We start from the raw sequence: 23,448 nt of genomic DNA, 5'->3' as shown, positions 1-23,448 counted from the left end.
CTAGAGAGGGGAAATGGAGAAATGGGATGGCATCTGTATTGTAAATAAATAAAATATCAAATAAAAATATTAAAAAAATCCAGCTATACCACTTTGGGTATATACAAAGGATTCTTCATCCTACCACAAAGATACTTGATTAACCATGATAATTGCTGCTCATTTATAACAGCCAAAAATTAGAAACAACCTATATGTTCCTCAAATAAAGAATAGAAAAAGAAATTATAGAATATTTGCATGGAGGAATATTAGTTATCTGTTTAAAAATTTTGAAATTTTCAGGTAAATAGATATAACTAGAAAAAATAACCATCCTGAGTCAGGTACTAGTCCAAGAAAGACAAATATGTTGTGTATTTACTTACATGTGGTTTTAACTGTTACATCAACGATAACCAAGCTACAGTCTGTAGAACCATAGAAGTTAGGTATAGTATTGAATAAGGCACTGCTTGATGGCATTTACTGTAAGGTGCTAATAGAGCTTATGATGGCCAATCTCACAAGAGTTGAGCCATGATTCTGTCCTGCTGATCTATCTATCACATGTCTAGTGAGAAAATTTTGTTCTGTATTACACTTCCTCCATTAATTACTGAAAACTATTATGCCTTCAACTTCACTTTTTTTTTCTTGAACCCAGCAAAAAAGTGATAGTTTTCTAACATGGTCCTATAACAGGGACCATATATATAACCTCAATTACCTGGGAAGAAAAGAGAGGGAGTAGCAGTTACAGAACAAAATAGGGATGAAGTTCATGGTTTGATGGATTAACTATAGAAGATATGACAAAGAAATACTAGGTAAACCCAATGTTGATGATGGAGTAAGTATGAAGGGCAAGAAAACTGAACCTGGCACAGCTTCCTTTAAAGGATGACAAACACATAAACATCACATTATACTTAGATAGATTTTTTTCTATTTATAGTTAGAGGGAAAATAAGAAAATTAGTCAGAGAGGTTAAGCCATTTACTTAAAGATGCAATGGCTACTCTTCTTGTACTCAGTACAAGAAGAAGCTAGACTTTTAGGCACATCAATATCTTATTTATATTTCATTTTAAATACTTTACCTCCTCAGAGAAATGTAAGGCAAAGAATGATAAGCATTTTGTGGTTTATAACTTTTGTTATTACTGACATCTAGTTCTTTTTACAGGGATGTTTTATTGTTGTTGTTTATAAACAATACTGCCAGAAGTATTTCTGAGAAGGTCATTGGACTATCAAATGCCATGACTTCAGTTTATACCTTCACTCTGCACAATTGTTTCTTCTGAACATGATAGGATATTTATACTAAGGTCTACTTCATCTTGATTGCATTGGAAATACAAGAATGCATGTATATTTACACACAGAAAAGGAAGAAATGTCATTTTATTTCAAAATTATCACGATATCAAAAAAAAGACATAAATAATTGGGGAAATGTGTACCATATCTACAGGAACACTGACATTATAATACTTTTGTCACTAGATGGACTTCTGCATAACAATGATGAAATTGTGTGGGTGCATGATGCAATAAATTAAATAATATGTCAAGTAAGTACTATTAAATCACATTTAAGTATACTACCCCTGATTTCTAAAGTGGAGCTCAGTGTACACCCGGGAAATCAAGTTGTTTTGAACTTTGTTATCTGGCCCTTAAGTTAATTATGCTTTGGTAATGCATTTGCTTTTGAACAAATTTCAGTCTGGACAAAAGAGGATTCTAATATAAAACTCTTATGAAAAATAAGAATACTAAGATTTGTTCTTACAATAATGAGAAATATAGTCATTTTCTAGGTCAGAAACATGATCTTGATAGTATTCAATTAATAAAAGAGTAATATTTGGGGTAAAAATGACATCACACTTTTGTTAAGAGAAATAAATTATAGAGTAGACTTTGTCACTAATGTGACTTTAGCCTAATCAGTTAGGTTTTTCAAGGCTTCAGTTTCCCAAGGAGATAAATTATAGAATTGTCTCTATGAATTCTAAGGTATTTGATTTTTATATTTAATCACTATACAGAGAGAAATTTCCATGGCTAAGCAATTTAGTAGCTTTCTGATTTTTTTCCACCACAATTATTTGGAATGGGAATGACATAATTGTGTACAAATGAAAAAGAAGAAGTTAGAAATGGTTATGGACTATATTGACAACCATCAGCTAGTCAGTGATAGAGCCAAAGTTCTTTCATATCTCTCAACCTTGAAAGATATCATTAACAAAATGGCCGCTAGCTGACATATTCATGCTTTAGAAGATGCAATAGCTGTAGGTGCTAATATTGCCAGTCATGCCATGGCATATTTAGCTCAGCTAAATGGAAGTATGCATGGTTACTTTGAGATGCTTTATTAGTTCTCAGATATTCACTTTCTCCTAGTAATCATGGTGGAGGGATAGCCAGGTATTAGACATTTGTTATTTGACTCTAACGCTTGTAAGACTAAGGCAGAAGGATTTGATTCTGAGGCCAGACTTGGCTACATAGCAAAATCCACTGAAAGAAAGAGGGGAGAAAAGAGAGAAGGAAGAAAAAGAAAAGTAAGAGGCTGGGAGGGGGGGAAGAACTGGAAAGACCTGGTAACTTTCCCATAGCAACTAGTTCTGCAGAAGAGCAACAAGAGCTACCTTAGTGCCCCAACTGTTCAGTTTTTCATTTAAAAATGAAAGGCTGAGAGAGAGAATGGTTTTATATGCATAGATTCTAATTAAAATTTCAACAGTTTACTCCCCAAAAGTATTACATAAAGAAATATTTCTCTGTAACAACAGACATAAAAAACAAAATCAATTTTAAAAAGCTAACAGTTGTATCTTGAACTTTATCCTGGTTCACTAAACTAATTTTATTTAGGAGAAATTTTGTTGAGTTTAAGTTTTTTTTTTTTTTTTAAGTATAACTAGTAAATGAAAACAATTGAAAAAAAAAGGGAGAAAGGAAGAAAGATCCAAAGTCTCATTGTATAGTAAGTGTGATATTGTCAGTTCTTTTTTAAACTTGAACCCAAGAATTGACTATTCAAACTCCTCAAGGAGTTATTCAGGAGCCAAGGCCTTTATCACAGTTTGAGCCTTGGCTAGCAGAGGTCAGTTTGTGCTGTAACTGAGTCAGGTGAAGTGTTGCTAGAAAGAGTGGGTTATTTTCATGTACTGTACATGTCTCTTCAATGCTAGGAAAATATTCTCAGGCAAACACATCTAGGTGATCACTTTTAGGTGTTCTCCAGGGTAACTGATTCATTCAACAAATATTAACGAAGACCTACTATGTGAAAAACAATACTAGGAAACAGTGTGAACACCTTCAATTTGGCTCTTGCTATACAAGTTACTGCAGGTCCAAATTATCAGTTTTGTTTTAATACAGGTATAACACCAATGTTTCTCATATATAGTTACTGTTTAAGAAACTGGGAAATCCAAGTGTGGTAGGGCATGGCTTTAATCCTAGCACTCTAGGGGACAAATATGGGAGAATCTATGTGCGTCTGAAGCAAGTCTGGTCTACAAATCAAGTTCCAGGACAGTAAGGACTAAATAAAAAGTCTGTCTCCATAATTTTTTTAAAAAAGGAAAAGAAGAAGAAAATGAAATAAAGAAAAGAAACTGGGAAATTAACATATAAGCCATCCAAGTATTAATAAAATATACTTCTCCTTACAATACTTCCAATCCACCTCTTTACCCAAATAAAGTGATATAAAATTTCTTAGGTATTATCTATAAAAAATGTCATATCTAAATGCATTTGACTTGCTTTTTTCTTTGTAATTGTTTTATTCTTTTACAACACATAGATAATAGCCTTAATCCCTCCACTATCCTCTTTACTTCTCTACATTAAACAAATACCCATCCATGTTTCCTCTGTGTGTGTGTGTGTCCCTCTACATTTAAGACTATGTATAGGGAATTATTTACTTCTGCAATGGTATGGCAAAGGCTTCCCTGTTCTTTTCAGAAAATGTTCTAGACTTTACTTGTAAGGTTAAGTGCATTTTAAATCATATCAGAAATTTCATTTCAATACTTTCTTTTATTTTTTTACTGAAGTAGAAAATTTCACAATCTGAAATGGATAAAATGTATTATTTGTCTCTGTTCATTCTTTTGTAACTAAACAACTGAGAGCACTGAAGTTGAACTAGCTCAATCAACGTTCGTCAGTGTATTGATTTTTTGCATATTTTCTTTATTTATGTTTCAACTGTTTTCCCCTTTCCAGGTCTCCCCTTTGGAAATCCCCTATCCCATCCCCTCTCCCCCTGCCTCTATGAGGGTGCTAGCACACCCACCCACACACTCCTGTCTTCCCTCTCTGGCAGTTCTTTACACTGGGACATAAACCACCTTCAGGACCAAAGGCCACTCCTTCCACTGACGTCCAACAAGGCCATCCTCTGACACATATGCTGCCAGAACCATGGGTCCGTCCATGGCTTTGGTTGGTGGTCCACTCTCCGGAGTCCACAGAGGGGGTGGGCGTCAGGCTGATTGACACTGTTGCTGCCTCCATGGGGCTGCAAACCCTCAGCTCCTTCAGTCCCTTCTTCAGCTCCGCCATTGGGGACCCTGCACTCAGTCCAATGGTGGACCTTTGTATTTGTCAGGCTTTGGCAGAGCTTCTCATGAGACAGCCATATCAGGCCACTGTCAGCTAGCACTTCCCAGCATCCACAATAGCATCTGGGTTTGGTGACTATATGGGATGGATGCCCAGGTGGGGCAGTCTCTGGATGGCCTTTCCTTTAGTCTCTGTTCCACACTTTGTCTTCTTGTGAATATTTTGTTCCCACTTCTAAGAAGCACTGAAGCATCCACACTTTGGTCTTTCTTCTTCTTGGGCTTTATATGGTCTGCAAAATGAATATTGGATATTCTGAACTTTTGGGCTAAAATCCACTTATCAGTGAGTTCACACCATGTGTGGTCTTTTGTGACAGAGTTACCTCACTCCGGATGATATTTTCTAGATCCATCCATTTGCCTAAGAATTTCACGAATTTTCAAGAATTTTAATGCTGAGTAATATTATCATTGGGTAAATGTACCACATTTTCTGTATCCATTCCTCTGTTGAGGGACATCTGGATTGTTTCCAGCGTCTTACTATTGTAAATAAGGCTGCTATAGACATAATAGAGCATGTGTCTTTATTACATTTTAGAGCATCTTTTGGGTACATGCCCAGGAGTGGTATAGCTGGACCCTCAGGTAGTACTAATTTTCTGAGGAACCCCCAGACTGCTTTCCACATTGTTTGTACCAGCTTGCAATTTCACCAGCAATTGAGGAGTGTTCTTTTTTCTCCACATCCTCGCCAGCATCTGCAATCACCTGAGTTTTTGATCTTAGCTATTCTGACTGGTGTAAGGTGGAATCTTAGGGTTGTTTTGATTTACATTTCCCTGATGATGATGACTAAGGATGTTGAACATTTCTTTAGGTGCTTCTCAGCCATTTGAGTTTCCTCAGTTGAGAATTCTTTGTTTAGCTCTGTACTCCATTTTTTACATAGGGTTATTTGGTTCTCTGGACTCTAACTTCTTGAGTTCTTTGTATATATTGGATATTAACCCTCTATCAGATGTAGGATTGGTAAATATCTTTTCCCAATCTACTGGTTGCCATTTTGTTTTATTGACAATGTCCTTTGCCTTACAGAAGCTTTGCAATTTTATGAGGTCCCATTTGTCAGTTCTTGATATTAGAGCATAAGTCATTGGTGTTCTGTTCAGGAACTTTTCCCCTGTGCCCATGTGCTTGAGGATTTTTTCCACTTCCTCCTCTATTAGATTCAGTGTATCTGGTTTTAAGTGGGGGTGATTCATCCACTTGGACTTTGGCTTTGTACAAGGAGAAAAGAATGAATCAATTTGTATTCTTTTACATGTTCACTTCCAGTTGAACCAGCACCATTTTTTGAAAATGCTATCTTTTTTTCCACTGGATGGTTTTAGCTTCTTTGTCAAAGATCAAGTGATCATAGTTGTGTTGGTTCATTTCTGGGTTTTCAATTCTATTCCATTGATCTACCTGCCTGTTACTATACCAGTACCATGGAGTTTTTATGACTATTGCTCTGTAGGCTGGGATGGTGACTCCCCCCAGATATTCTTTTATTGTTGAGAGAAGTTTTCGCTATCCTGGGTTTTTTGTTATTTCCAATGAATTTGGGAATTGCTCTTTCTGACTCTATGAAGAATTGAGTTAGAATTTCCATGGAGATTGCATTGAATCTGTAGATTGCTTTCATCAAGATGGCCATTTTTACTATATTAATCCTGCCAATCCATGAGCAGCTCCTCAATGTGTTTATTATCACTGTTTTCAGCGTTGAATAAACATACTTGAAATCAAATAAAAATTTGAGTAGAAGTATTCATCTTTTAAAACTTCACAGAAGTGGAACACAGGACAGAAATCTTACAATTGTAGTATATGAAAGCCTTCAACTTTGAATTGTAAAAGAGCATATAAAAGGAGAGTGGGCAACTTTACCTCACATCAGTAGTCAAGTGTGCAGAAACTTACTCTAGGATATTTCACTTTATCTAACAGCAACTGTGTTTTATTCCAGTCTACCCACTAGCTAGAAGTTTAAAATTAAAAGGCCAATCCAACTTTAACTTTATCTGATCACTAGAGCAATCAAAGGAAGAGGATAGGCCCCATGATGAGACAATGAGATCCTTAGAATGCTGATAATGCACTGGAAGAAACAGAAACATTGATCCCCTAATAAGATGCTCAAACAAATTCCCAACTACAACCTCCCAACTTCTCTTGCCTTATGTCATACGTCTCTATCAAAAAAAACAAAAACAAAAACAAAAACAAAAACAAAAACCGAAAACAAAAAAAAGAAAAACAAACAAATAAAAAAATCCCCCACAAAACCAAAAACCAAATCAACCTGACAAACAAACAAACAAACAACAACAACAAAACAACATCACAACCAAAGAGCTAGAGTGGTGGCTCAGGGCTTACATATTTTGCCAATCTTCCAAATGATACAAGTTTAGTTCTTAGAAAAAATATGCAGCTCATAACCACCTGCATCTTCAGCTCTATGAGATCTAATGACTTCACATGAACTCTACAGACAGCCCCACACAGGAGCCATTCAGCTGCACTGACAGGATCACATATGCAGATAATATTTAGGATAACAATTAAAAATACAGTTTCAAAATAGCATCAAGTGAAGTAAAGAACTGTAGTTCTCCATCTCTCTCTCTCTTTTTTTTTTATCCCATTGTAACACCAGGATTGTAGGGAGAATTTCTTTTTCTTTTATCCTTCTCTGACAACCATCCTTATACCTAACGTTTTTGTCACAGACACGAGAGGTATCTTCTCTACCTGTGAGACAGTTCTAAAGTCTATGCCCTTTTGTGCTCCTTACTGATAGGTAGGCAGAGGAAAAGAACTTCTGGCAGATTTTTTTTTTTTAATACAGTGAAAGCTGAATATAACTTCATTCATTCTGTTGAAGACCCTGTAACACTTCTCAACTTCCAGTCACCTTTATCAGTACAAAGACAAATGCCATTGGCTTACCAGGATCAGCATTTTCAAGGAAAAGAGAAATCTGTGTTACCATTTTTCAGTGCAGTACTTCCTCACAGTTTGGTGCATGGGAATGCAATGTGCCCACATAACAGACTATTCTGGGGGCTCTCTTACACTGTGCTAGTATTTGTTAATCCAAATACTCTAACTACACTTATTCCTCTTTTTTAAAGTCATTAATTCCTTTTTCTCTACAATATCAGCATTTTAAAGTAGTTTCTCCCAGGTTGGTAAATGCTGCTTTACAAATATTCTGTTTTACACTTCCTCTCAATCCTTTTTTAAAAAATTAATTCTTTTATTGGATATTTTATTTACATTTCAGATGTTATCTCATTTTCCCATTTACCCTTTACCCAGAAACCCCCTATCCCATCCCCCCTCCTCCTGCTTCTATAATGATGTGCCCCCACCCACCCACCTACTGCCACCTCCCTGCCCTCAAATTTCCCTATACTGGGGCATCCAGCCTCAAGGACTTCCTCTCCCACCCATGCCCAACAAGGCCATCCTCCACTAGATATACAGATGGAATCATGGGTCCCTCTCTATGTTCTCCAAGGCTGGTGGTTTAGACCCTGGAAGCCCTGGTTGGTTGGTGTTGTTACTCTTCCCATAGGGTCACAAACCCCTTCAGCTCTTTCAGTACTCTAAACTCTTTTCAGCCAGTTGTGAATTTGGGCATTCTACCTTTCACTGATGCATTTGCTTGGCTGGTGAAAATAGGAACAAAGGGGGGCTGGATAGAAAGCTGTGTGTGCTAGGAAAAGAAATCCACTTAGATTGGAATCTCACACACCCACAGCACAGTACAAAATATCAGTCAATTGCTAAAGGTACCATACCCATTTTTCTAGATATCTTTTATTTTCATTAACAGGAACTTTTGCTCTTAAATTTACTAACACACAAAATGTTCCTGCTTCCATAACAACATCACAGTGTTTTGACGCCACTCTGCTTGCTGTCTTTTCTGCCAACCCAAATTCAAGTCTCAAGACTGAGTCCCAAAGGGCATTTACCAAAACCTGCTCTAACCCTTTTCTTCACCTATAGCATTTGTAGCAACTATGATAAAAATAAACAACTAAAGAAAAAAGCTTTTGTAGAGCTTTGAATTTATCTGTGGTATATATTAATTATTAATCCATATATCACTCCAAAAGATAAAAATTGCAATTTTCTAGTACACATAGAAGAGGGAACTAAGACAGTACAAATGTAAATAATATGTCATGTTTATGCATATAGTTTAAAATTGTTCCTGCAGGATTTTATAACCAAAGAATATCTTAAACTTGAGGGACACTATAGTCTTCATGAAAGTACATAAAAATTATTTTTGTACATGCAAATATAGTTGCAAATGTAGTTCTTTCTTGTTATAATCTCCATCTCTATAGCTGGTCTTTTAAAAATGTTCTATAAAAACAGTTATAAGAGAACTGTTGCTTCCTTCTTTTAAAAGTGCGTAGATCAGATTTTTAATGTTTCCTAGTACACCTTAATATTCCAGGTTGTAATAAGTGAATAAGAAGAAATAAATGAAATCCCTGCTCATTCACAATTTGCTTTTGTTGAATTATACTTGTATATGGAGTGTACAAATTACACATACATATATATGTATATATAATATAATAACATATGTATATATGTATACATACTATATACATACTATATATATATATATATTCAAGGTCACTATCTGGAATCAGCATTGTGACAATGGGCTTATGGAAACCTAAGGGTCACCCTTCACCTTTAAAACTGATAGGGTTTCTACCATTCCTATATATAATATAGGAATGATTTTATATATATATATATAATGATTATGTGTTTGGTTTGAATTATTTTAAAAATCATTTAAATGCCTTCTCTAAGAATATTTGTGCTCTCTTTTCTAATACTGTCTTGGATCAAGGTTGGTATTTCAACAAATATAATTTAGATTCTTGAGGTCCAAATAGCTTTAATACCCACATACTCCTAGGTCTAATTCATTTTTAAAACACAATTCAAAATATCCTAAGCAGATTTGGGGCTGCTTGGCAAGAATCTGACATGAGCCAAGGACAAGGAAATGGGCTGCCTGGCAGGAATCTGACATTGGCCAAGGACAAGGAAGTAGACTTCAGGTAGGAATCTGACATTAGACTAGAACAAAGAAGTAATTTCAGGTAGGAATCTAAATCTTAGGCTACAACAAAGAAGTAATTTCTGGCAGGAACCTAATATTAGGCTAGAACAAAAAAAATAATTTCAGGCAGGAATCTAAATGTTAGGCTAGAACAAGGATGTAGGCTTCAGACATGAAAATGACTTTGGGTTAGGACAGGGAAATTGGCTCAGACATTTTGGTCATCCTGATAAGCCCTTAGAAACAGTGATCATGAGAGTTTTCACTGAATTTTTTTATTGACTTGTTTGTTTCTTGACTATTTGCATTTATTGTATTGCTAGTTCCTCAACCTATAATTGACCTTAATACTTGCATATAGTTAAAATGGTATAAAAGCAAAAAGGAGGAGGGGGGATAAATTAGGGGGGTTTCTGGGAGGGGAAATGGGGAAAGGGGAAGGCATGACTATTTACATTTATTGTATTGCTAGTTCCTCAACCTAGAACTGACCTTAATACTGGCATGTAATTAAAATAGTATAAAAGCAAAAAGGAGAAAGGAGGATGGGATAGGGAGTTTTTAGGGAGGGGAAATGGGGAAAAGGGAAGGCATATGAAGTATAAATAAATAAAATATTCAATAAAAATATCCTCACCAGAATTTATTAATTACAAATCAACATGTAGGCTCAAAAGATATGCTTGGATATGTATGTATACTATGTAATGCATGCGCGTGCACACGTGTGTGTGTGTGTGTGTGTGTGTGTGCACGCAGGTATTCATATATACATACTCTGGTCAGAGAAGGATGGTGAATTATCTTCTTATATGTTGTTGTCTTAGGAAAATGTCTCTTACTGATCCAGAAGCTCTGCATTCTGGCTAAGCAAGCTGCCCGGCAAGATCCCAGGCTCTGTCTGTCACTTCCCCTCAGTACTAGGGTTGTAAGCATAGACATGTGCTAAAGATTCAAACTCAGCTGCTCATGCTCGGAAAACAGGCATTCTTACTCACTGAGCTACCTCCTAGGCCCCTCAAAAGATCTACTCGTGCCTGATACATATCAGACATGCATTCTGTGTTGATGCCACTTTTTGCTAATATATTTTTTAATATTAATATCTGTTCACATTGCAAACAACTTCACCTGATAACAAGATTGGCCACGAATATCTGGAAACATGACATGAATCTTCTAAAACAACCAAAGCCTAGATGTGAAATCTTTAGGGAAGATTATAGTCCCAAGATGGCATTGCAAATAGTTTATGTTTGCAATTCATGGCAGATTTGTCTTGAAAATAACCAGGTTGTGACCCTCTGTCATTTTCCAGTCTTGTGTCATGGTGATAAAAAGGCATGAGATTTTTAACATTCAATATATTCTGAAATGCAATTTCCTGCAAAGATGTGTAGGCTACTGAGACATTCGCTACCTGTGTTTACTCGTAGGCTCCATTTGCACTACTATTTCTTAAGGGATTGCCTGCCCAGTGATTAATAAATATAAATATGAGTTCTGAAACATGGTTGACTCATTGAAAACTCAGTGGTTACCATCACCTCCCCAGTCTCATTTTCATCTTTGAGATATAATCAAAGTTTCTTCTAAATTTGGAAGTACTCCAAAGTTTATTCTGTAAGCACAGGAAGTTCATGCACAAAATGGGAAGGAAAAGACAAAACATAAATGTATTAATTTTGCAAATAAGTGTCTGCTTGGCTATGTTATTGCATGTCTTATTGCCACTCTAAAGTCTTCTCATAAACTCTCTCGGTGGCAGCCAGGACCTGGTTCTTCAGTCAGGTTTTGTTACAGCCAGTCTGAGTTGGACTAGTCTCACACATGATAGAATTACAATCCTAATAAAAGAATATAGTTGAAATAGAATATTCCATATTTTTAAGCAAGGATGAGGGGACATTATATTTTACAACTTGAGAAACTAATGAAGATCAAAAGATTGACCTTGTATCTTTCAGTGTGTTGGTATGATTAGATATCTGGGTATAGAGAAATGGCAAGAATGAACAAAAATTTGGAAAACTATAGACACTTGGAAAGCTCTTTGGGACTGGTTCCTTCTGGTCTGGGCCCGAGCACTGAGCAGATCCCGGGCAGCACCTCTGCTCCCAATCTCACAGAACCCAGAGGAAGCTGACCTCCCAGGAGCTCTAACCTGGGCAGGATCTTAGTTAAGCAGACAACCATGCCTGCCCCAAACAGAAAGTAACTAGGACCCACTAGGACCCAGGAAGTGACTCTCAGCCTGGAGCACTGGTTTCTTTCTGTCTGCTCCTGAGCACTGAGCAGATTTTGGGCCCCATCTCTAACCCCAGTAGTAACACCCACCCCACACAGTTCTGATACAACCAAGATAATAGAAAGGACAGACTCCAGTCAACAGGGCAGGTAGCACTAAGGAGATCCAGATGGCAAAAGGCAAGCACAAGTACATAAGCATCAGCAACCCAGGGTACCTGGCATCATTAGAACCTAGTTCTCCCACACTAGAAAGTCCTGAATTCCCCATATCATTAGGAAAGCAAGATTCAGATTTAAAATCACTTCTAATGATAATGATAGAGGACTTTAAGAAGGACATAAATAACAGTATCAAAGAATTTGAGAAGAACACAGGTAAACAGGTAGAAGCCCTTAAAGAGGAAACACAAAAATCCTTTAAAGAATTACAAGAGAACACAACCAAACAGGTGAAGGAATTAAATAAAACCATCCAGGACATAAAAATGGAAGTAGAAACAATCAAGAAATCACAAAGGGAGACTACCCTGGAGATAGAAAACCTAGGAAAGAAATCAGGAGTCATAGACGCAAGCATCACCAAGAGAATACAAGAGATAGAAGAGAGAATCTCAGGTGCAGAAGATAAGATACAAAATATTGACACAACTGTCAAAGAAAACACAAAATGAAAAAAGATATTAACACACAATATCCAGGAAATCCAGGACACAATGAGAAGACCAAACCTAAGGATAATAGGTATAGAGAGAGTGAAGATTCCCAACTTAAAGGGCCAATAAATATCTTCAACAAAATTATAGAAGAAAACTTCCCTAATCTAAAGAACAAGATGCCCATAAACATACAAGAAGCCTATAGAATGCCAAATAGACTGGACCAGAAAAGAAATACCTCCCGTCACATAATAATCAAAACACCAAGTGCACAAAACAAAGAAAGAATATTAAATGCAGTAAGGGAAAAAGGCCAAGTAACATATAAAGGCAGACCTATCAGAATTACACCAGACTTCTCAACAGATATTATAAGAGCTAGGAGATGCTGGACAGATGTCATACAGACCTAAAAGAACACAAATGCCAACCCAGACTACTATACCCAGCAAAACTCTCAATTACCGTAGATGGAGAAACCAAGATATTCCATGACAAAACCAAATTGGCACAATATCTTTCCACAAACCCAGTATTACAAAGGATAATAGCAGGAAAGCTTCAATACAAGAGGGAAATTATACCCTAGAAAGGGCAAGAAAGTGATCATTTTCCATCAAATTCAAAAGAAGATAGCCACATAAAGATAATTCTATCTCTAATAACAAAAATAACAGGAAGCAACATTCACTGTTACTTAATATCTCTTAACATCAATGGATTCAATTTCCCAATTAAAAGACATAGGCTAATGGTCTGGATACATAAACAGGACCCAGCATTTTGCTGCATACACAAAACATGGCTCCACCTATATAGGTAGTTGAGGGCGGCCTTGCCAGGCATCAGTGGAAGTGAAGGGCCTTGGTGCCTGAAAGTTTAGATTCCCAAGTGTTGGGGTATTTCAAGAGCAGGGAGGCAGAAATAGAAGGATGGTCGGAGCACACCCTCATAGAAATTGGAGGAGGGGGATGGGATAAGTGGTTAGGCATCAGTGGAAGTTGAGGGCCTTGGTGCCTGAAATTTTGGATTACCTAGTGTTGGAGAATTTGAGAGCAGGGAGGAGGAAATGGGAGGATGGTGGGAGCACACCCTCATAGCAACTCCCAGAATTATATGGATTAGACATGACAGAGGCAGGTTGCCATAAAACTAGATTCCAGAATTCAAACAAAAAATAATCTTGTTACTAAAATTTATTTTGAGAGTTGTATATTGCAGAATACACAGCCTCGGTGTATCTACTCATCAAGCAAGCTAAGCAGACCTGCTCAAACCTCTGATGTCCTGGAATTCCAGCTGGATGCAGTGAAGACACAGCATCAGAGACTTATCAATTTACTCTTCCCTCCACCCCTCTTCTAATATCTCAACACCCATAATCAGCTTGAAGAAGTTAATGAAGAGTTGGTGCCACTATTTCCTGGGCTTGGGGACTGAGGTGGTTAATATTGGGGTGTCTTTCTAGGGAAAAGTAATAGTATTATTGGAATAGGGAGGAATAGCTAGGATTTATTGCATAGCCATAACCTATTGGTAGAAATATGTATAACTGTCATTAAGATGAAATTTTAATTTCTTAAATGGTACAAAATTTACTTTGATATCAAATTTAAGGTTTTCATTCCTATGAGCTTCTTATTGATATAAAAGTGAGATGAATATTGTTACTTTCATAGGCATTGTGCCTATATAACACATTTAGGAATACAAGGCTTAGACCCAGTCCTTCTTTAACTTTTCTAACTGATTTGAGATGGTTAGCCTTTGAGTTAAGGGCCTATAGCAAATTCATGGCTCTGAGTTTATTGTTAGGGTGTTTTCTATATTTTATTTAGAAATAGCTGAGAGGAGTTAACAGACAACAGTTCAGATTACCTCTCATGGATAGTTGGTTTTCAAAACATCAGAATTCCACAGAATTGATGTTACAAACATTTCTGTATTAATGTTCATTTTGATTAGAGACCTGTCTGCTCCTGACAGCTTCTTGTCTTGGATTCTAAGAAGAAATTGAGCATCTTTGGAGTTACTCCAGTTGTGATGAGACAGCCACTAGGCAAGAATTGCCTCTTTTCATCTACAGACAAATTACTGTCCAGAAAAGAACATACTTGTGGAATAGTCTACTGATTATATCTACCAAGACAGAGTAATCACCCTTAATAATTCTGCATCACTAGTCCTGTCATATGATCCTGGGCCAGAAGGCTGAAGATAAGATGCTACAACATTTTGTAGTATAGGGACTGTCCAGGTGTTCAGCTGTTTCTATAAATTGGCTAAGTTTTAGAAGCTATACTCTGTGCTTCCCATAATTTCAGTTAACTCAGTCATTCTGGATTTCTGATGGGTTTGAAAACTTATAGTCTCATAGCCATCCTGGCTACTTACTTTGAGAGAAAAGATTTGAGAGGATGGTTTTCAGCTGACATTCATTCTAAAGCCAAGAAAAATGCCAGGTTCAGAACTAAGTCTTTTAGTTAGGAGAGATGACAGAAGTTCTGGTTAGTCAACAAAATGATGGACTGGGTATTAGGTCTATCTTGTACCTTACTGACACAAATTGGTATACTTATGTTAATTGTATTTTGAGAGAAAAGTTTTATTTTAACAGAAAGGGTGATATGTAGGAGGAGCTAAGGTGGGAGGAGTAAGGAGAGAAAGAGGAGAAGGAGAGGAGGAGCTAGGTGATGATATATATATATATATATATATATATATATATATATATATATATAGAGAGAGAGAGAGAGAGAGAGAGAGAGAGAGAGAGAGAGATGGAGGCAGAAGTCCACGTTTCTCTACCAGTCAAAGATAGTTGATATATCTAGGTTGGGTATTGGGTTACACTTCTGATTGATATTGAGCATTACCAAATTTATAACGCCTTTGATTAACATTAAAAAATGTATAAACGCAAAAAGAAGAAGGGAGCATGGGATAGGGGTTTTCTAGGGAGGAGAAATGGGGAAAGGGGAATTGCATCTGAAATGTAAATGAAATATTTAATAAAAAATACAAAAATTACTAGGAAAAAAAGAAAAGCTCTTTGGAAGCATCAGCATAAATGAATGTCAGCATAAAACAACTAGTAAATTTGATAAAGAGTAAAGTACTCCATATTTTGTCATAGAACACAGTATATACTAATTAATGTCTTCTGTTCTATGAAATACCATCTGTCTCACAAGGACAACAATCATTTTTCTACAACAAAGTTAATCTCAAGCCTTGAACAGAGTTTAGAACGTGATGGCTGTGAGTTAAACATCTGCAAAAGTAATTTATACTTATCATGGATGCTCAGAAAGAAAACTGAAAGGAAACTGAAAAGGTAATAATAGTCCATTAGAGTAAAATACTGTCTTGTTATGGTATTGGCTACCTAGCCAGCGCTAGCAGGATGAAAATATATTATATATATTTTATATTACTTATATAATATATTATATATATTTATCATATAAAATGAAAATAGGAGCCTTCCGCCCCTCGCCTGGGCCTGCTGCCTTGAGCAGACACTTGCCTGGTCTGCTCCTATGTGGATACTGGATCCCTAGACAGCCTAAAGGGACCACTGAAGCCAGAGAGGCAGGTAGGAACACTCACACACTGCCCTAAGCCCACCCCAGACCCATAACTGGGTGCAAGCAGCACTTAGGTTCCAGCAGACACCCAAACCCCACCTCTGTGAAATACCACTTCCTTTCTGCCCCTTGTCTAGGCCTGCTGCCTTAAGCAGACACTCACCTGGTCTGCTCCTGTGTGGACACTGGATCCTGAGACATCCTAGAGGGACAACTGAACCCAGAGTGGCAGATCCTGAGACATCCTAGAGGAGACACTGCACCCAGAGTAGACACCTAGCTGGTCTGCTAGTGTGGAGACACCATATCCTGAGACATCCTAAAGGGGCCACTATACTCAGAGAAACTGGAGCTCAGGATTAAAAGATCACAGAGATATCTGGAACCCGAGGAGTTCAGATACAAGGAAGATAACTGGAAAGACAGGCTGTAGTCAGAGACAGTGAGTGCAGGCAGCACCAGAGTTAACCAGATGGTGAAAGGCAAGTGCAAGAATGTAAGCAAAAGAATCAAAAGTTGCATGGCACCATCAGAATCCAGTTCTCCCATCATAGCAAGCCCTGAACTTCTCATCACACTGGAAAAGCAGGATTCAGAATTAAAATCACTTCTCATGACAATGGTAGAGGATATTAAGAAGGACATAAATAACACTCTCAAAGAATTTAAGGAGAACACAGGTAGACAGGTAGAAGCCCTTAAAGAGGAAACACAAAAATCCCTTAAAAATTGCAAGAAAACACAACCAAACAGGTGAAGGAATTAAACAACACCATCCAGGATCTAAAAATGGAAGTAGAAACAATAAAGAAACCCCAAAGGGAGACTACCCTGGAGATAGAAAACCTAGGAAAGAGATCAGGAGTCATAGACACAAGTATCACCAACAGACTACCAGAGATAGAAGAGAGAATCTCATGTGCAGAGGATACCATGGAAAACACTGACACAACTGTCAAAGAAAATGCAAAATACAAAAAGCTTCTAATCCAAAACATCCAGGAAATCCAGGACACAATGAGAAGGCCAAACCTAAGGATAATAGGTATAGATGAGAGTGAAGATTCCCAACTTGAGGGACAATAACTATCTTCAACTAAATTATAGAGGAAAACTTTCCTAACCTAAAGAAAGAGATGTCCATAAATATACAAGAAGCATATAGAACTCCAAATAGCCTAGACTAGAAAAGAAATACCTCAAGCCACATAATAATCAAAACATCAAATTACAAAACAAAGAAAAAAATTAAAAGCAGTAAGGGAAAAAGTTAAAGTAACATATAAATGTAGACCTATAAGAATTACACCAGACTTCTCACCAGAGACCATAAAAGCCAGAAGATCCTGGACTGATATCATACAGACCCCAAGAGAACATAAATGCCAGCCCAGACTACTATACCCAGCAAAACTCTCAATCATTATTGATGGAGAAACCAAGATATTCCACGACAAAACCAAATTTACACAGTATCTTACCACAAATCCAGCACTTCAAAGGATAATTGGCGGAAAACTCCAACACAAGGAGGGAAACTACAACCTAGAAAAAGCAAGAAAGTAATCTTCCAATAACCCCAAAAGAATATAACTACACAAACATAACTCCACCTCCAATAACAAAAATAACATGCATTTTTCCTTAATATCTCTGAATATCAATGGACTCAATTTTCTAATAAAAAGACATAGATTATCAGGCTGGATACATAAACATGACCCAGAATTTTGTTGCATACAAAAAACGCACCTCTGTTAAAAAGACAGACACTACCTCAGAGTAAAAGAATGGAAAACAATCTTCCAAGCAAATGGTCCCAAGAAACAAGCTGGAGTAGTGATTCTAATATCAAATAAAATCAATTTTCAACCAAAAGTAATCAAAAAAGATAAGGAAGGACACTTCATATTCATCAAAGGAAAAATGTACCAAGATGAACTCTCAATTCTGAACATCTATGCCCCAAATGCATGAGCACCCACATACATAAAAGAAACTTTACTAAAGCTTGAAGCATACATTGCACCTCACACAATAATAGTGGGATATTTCAACACCCCACTCTCAGCAATGGACAGATCATGGAAACAAAAAACTAAACTGAGACACAGTGAAATTAACAGAAGTTATGAACCAATTGGACTTAACTGACATCTATAGAACATTTCATCCTAAAACAAAAGAATATAAATTTTTCTCAGCACCTCATGGTACCTTCTCCAAAATAGACCATATAATTGATCACAAAACAGGCCTCAACAGATATAAAAAGATTGAAATAATTCCTTGCATCCTATCAGATCACCATGGACTAAGGCTGGTCTTTAATAATGACAAAAATAATGGAAAGCCCACATACACGTGGAAACTCAACAATGCTCTACTCAATGATGACTTGGTCAAGGAAGAAATAAAGAAAGAAATTAAAGGCTTTTTAGAATTTAATGAAAATGGGGATACATCATACCAAAACTTGTGGGATTCTATGAAAGCAGTAGGGTGAATTTGTCAAGGCACACATGGAGGCCAGAGGGCAGCTGCGTGGAGTCAGTTCTCTTACACTTTTACACAGGTTTAGGGATTGAGTTCGGGTCCTCAGTCTTGCAGAGCGAGTGATTTCACCTTCTGAAACATCCATCCAGTCCTTTCCACAGTTTCTTACAAGAGCTTGGCAGGGGAACAGTTTAGTCAGTGAGAGCAATAGTGATAAAAACTGCATGGTATTGGTATAGAGACAGGGAAGACCAATGGAATAGAATTGAAGACCCAGAAATCAACCCACACACCTATAGTCACTTGATCTTTGACAAAGGAAGTAAAAGAATCCAGTGGAAAAAGGACAGCATTTTCAGCAAATGGTGCTGGACTAACTGGAGGTCAGCATGTAGAAGGATGCAAATCAATCCATTCTTATCTCCTTGTACAAAGCTCAAGTCCAAGTGGATAAAGGACCTTCATATAAAACCAGATACAGTGAAACTAATAGAAGAGAAGGTGGGGATGACCCTCAGATACTTAGGCACAGGGGAAGAGTTCCTGAACAGAACACCAATGGCTTATGCTCTAAGATTAAGAATTGACAAATGGGACATCATAAAATTGCAAAGCTTCTGTAAGGCAAAGGACATTGTCAATAAAACAAAACAGCAACCAACAATTTGGGAAAAGATCTTTACCAATCCTACATCCGATAGAGGGCTAATATCCAATATATACAAAGAACTCAAGAAATTATCCTGCAGACAACCAAATAACCCTATTAAAAATGAGGTACAGAGCTAAACAAAGAATTCTCAACTGACGAACCTCGAATGGCCGAGAAGCACCTTAAGAAATGCTCAACATCCTTAGTCATCAGGGAAATGCAAATCAAAACAACCCTGAGATACCACATCACACCAGTCAGAATGGCTAAGATCAAAAACTCAGGTGTTAGTAGATGCTGGCGAGAATGTGGAGAAAGAGAAACACTCCTCCATTGTTGGTGGGATTGCGAGCTGGTACAACCACTCTGGAAATCAGTCTGGTGGTTCCTCAGAAAATTGGACATAGCATTACCTGAGGACCCAGCTATACCACTCCTGGGCATATAGCCAGAAGATGCTCCAACATATAAGAAGGACATATGCTCCACTATGTTTATAGCAGCCTTATTTATAATAGCCAGAAGCTGGAAAGAACCCAGATGTCCTTCAACAGAGAAATGGATAAAAAAAAATGTGGTACATTTACACAATGGAGTATTACTCAGATATTAAGAACAACGATTTCTAGAAATTCTTATGTAAATGGATGGAACTAGAAATTATCTTCCTGAGTGAGTTAACCCAATCACAAAAGAACACACATGGTATTTACTCACTGATAAGCAGATGTTAGCCCAAAACTTGGGATAGCCAAGACTCAACACACAGACCACATGAAGCCTATGAAGAAGGAAGACCAAGTTTGGATGCCTCAGTCCTAGTTAGAAGGAGTAACAAAAATACTCAAGAGAGCAAATATGGAAACAAAGTGTGGGACTGAAACTGAAGGAGGAGGCATCTGGAGAGCATTCCACCTGGGTATCCATCCCAGGTACAGTCACCAAAGGTAGACACTGATGTGGATGACAGGATGTGTATGCTGACAAGAGCCTGATATAGCTGTCTCCTTAGAGGTCTGCCAAAGGCTGACACATTCAGAGGCTGATGCTCAAAGCTAACCACTGATCTGATCAAGGGTTTCCCAATGGAGAAGTTAGAAGACTGAAAGAGCAGAAAGGATCTGTGGCCTCATGAGGAGAGCAACAATACCAACCAACCAGAGCTCCCCAGGGTCTAAACCACCAACCTGGGAGCACATAGGGAGGGACCCATGACTTCATGTGTACATGAAGGGGAGGATGGCCTTGTCTGGCATAGGTGGGAGAGGAGATCCTTGGTCCCATGAAGGATGAACACCGAGTGGATGTGTGTGTGTGTGTGTGGGGGGGGTGAATTTGAGGGTGGGGAGGTGGGAGTCAGGGGTAGGTGGGGGCACATCTTTATAGAAGCATGAGGAGGGGGGATGGGATAGGAGGTTCCTGGGTGGTGAGGGGAAGGAGGTTTAGGGGATAAAATCTGAAATGTAAATATTATATCCAATAAAACAATTAAAAAATGAAAATAGGAAATGTTAGTGTATTGTTAGAGAAGCCTACATTATAGCTCCAGTGTTCTTTCCCCATCTAACTATTCATTTGAAGGTGATTTTAAATACACTGCTTTATCCTTACCCTAATCCTTTCTTGCTACTGGAACATTTTTTTATGTCATAAATATAAATACGTTTTTATTTCTTATACATTCAGCACTGAATACAAAAGAGGATGCTATATGTCACCAGGATATTGGAATATTTTTTTTCACACATCAAGTAATTCTCCTGAAGCTAGCAAGTGAATATCTTAACTAAATTGAGTTCCTTCTTTATTAACTGATACTTTAAACCACATCCCCAAAGTTAAGGCCTCAATAGTGTAAGAGTGTTATCATCTTCAGATTATATTTGCTCCCTCTACTTCTGATAGGGTGACTGTAAAGTAGAGTTTCCATGGCAACCTTCTTGAATTTGATTAATATACTGGTACAGTTCATAGAGCACAGGTAGATACATACTGGTTTGTTGTACTGATAAAACATATAGTAAATGGGATAGATGTGTAGCCATGTGAAGAGACCCACGGCGTGAGGTTGAGTTCTATCAGAGTGGACCTATGTGTTTGTTACACCTCACCTCCATAAAGGCTCTTGACTCAAAAGAATGAATTTGTAGGGATTCTCCTGATTCAAAGAGTACATTTGAATATTTAAAATTTATCTCTGAAGTACTTTATTACCCCAGTTAATCTAGTACTTTAAAAAAGCATATGTTGACCGTCTACTGCATCCCAAGCTCATGCTGGTCCTTAAAGCCTAAAGGGCCCTAGCAGAGCCTTTTATTTACACACAGGACCTGAATATGAAAAGTCTAATTCTGACATTAGAGTTTTAGTTCTTATAATTATTATTTAAATAACTTCAATTAGGTATCTTCCCTAAGGTATGAGTTTCCAGACTTCATCAGCGCAAGATTTTTGGCATAAATAAAATGCTTCTTAATGGTCAGTTTCACCATTGTAAGCACCACTGGAGACACTGATGTAATTACAGTAATCATCTTGCTTGATAAACAGAAACAGGCCTTATTCATTTATCTACATTTCACATGATCTTAGTCAAAAGGCCGAGAAGCGGTCATTTATCTACATTTAAGCAAGCAAAAATACTTTCATATAAAATCACATTATTATAATGAATTCATTAATTAAAAAAATCACTCAACTAGATTGAGGTATCCACTCAAACACTTTAGAGAAGTCATTCTGAAGCAATGGAGCTTTCTTCAGGGTTTTACACTTTCATGATCAAGCTATACACAAATATTGGTTAAAAAAATATTGGGAACACCGAATATCCTGTGAGGTTTTAGGAGCTCCTGCTACTTCTGATTATTTTTTCAGGATTGGGGCATAGGTCAACAGCAGTTAAGCCTTGTATAGCATATGAATGTACTTGGGTTGGTTAACCAGAAACAAAGAAAAAGGTAATTCTTTTCTTGGGGGGCTATCAATTTTTGAATCTAGACTGATAGTTTGGTTGTATCTATTTCTTTTCTATTTTTTTTTGTATAAAAGTCCCTTATCTTAATTTTTATTCTAATATTCTGTATAAGAGATTAAACAAATAGTTTTAATTTTGTTTAAATTAGGTTTGGCTATTTCCAGTAGGTGAAATTTATGAACATTGTGGGTTCAGTTTTATAGTTTTTTAAATTTATTATTTTTATTTATTCTTTTTTTTACAGTCCAGACTTTATCTCTCTCCCAGTCCACCCTCTGATTTTTCTCCATATCCTCCCCCAGTCTCCCATCTCCATGAGGATGTCCCTACCACCCCATCCTCATCCCACTAGTTTTCCCTGCTCCCTGGGGCTTCCAGCCTCTTGAAGGTTAAGGTGCAGTACATCTTCTCTGACTGAGTCCAGACCAGGCAGTCCTCTGCTGTGTATGTGCTGGTATATGCTGCCTGGTTGGTGGCTCAGTATCTGAGAGATTTTGGGGGTCCTGGTGAGTTGAGACTTCTGGTTTCTGTAAGGTTTCCGTGCTCCTCAGCTTTTTCCAGGTTTTCCTTAATTCAACCTCAGGGGTCATCAGTTTCTGTCCTTTGTTGGGTGTAAATATCTACATCTGATTCTTTCAACTACTTGTTGGGTTTTTTGGAGGGCAGTCAGGATAGGCCCCTTTTTGTGTGCACACCATAGGTTTTTATAATCTTTAAAAAATGTTTTGTTTTCTAAATGCTCAGTGTTATAAAACAAATGAAAGTTCTGAAATTGAAATCTATGTTTGTAAGCTGTATGACTATGTGCAGTGCTTTTTAGTACAGGCTTTTCAATACATTTAGTTCAAAGCTCAGGAACATCTCTGCAGGACTAGAAACCAAGACTCAACAGTTGTTTGGACTCTTTATTCTCAGTGTACTAGGGAGAGCTTGAATAGCTCTTTAGTCAAAAGCAATTCAGGTAGCAGGAAACTTTAAGCAGATGCAGCTCAGATACAAAGGTATGGTTTAGGTGGGGTAGGGGTGCTTTCTGAACTCAAGAAGTTGTTTTGATTGGAAGTGAGGTTACAGATGTCAGGGGAGAC

Source organism: Arvicanthis niloticus, chromosome 13 (assembly GCF_011762505.2).
Source record: "Arvicanthis niloticus isolate mArvNil1 chromosome 13, mArvNil1.pat.X, whole genome shotgun sequence".
Classification (NCBI taxonomy): domain Eukaryota; kingdom Metazoa; phylum Chordata; class Mammalia; order Rodentia; family Muridae; genus Arvicanthis; species Arvicanthis niloticus.
This window is presented reverse-complemented; position numbering follows the sequence as displayed.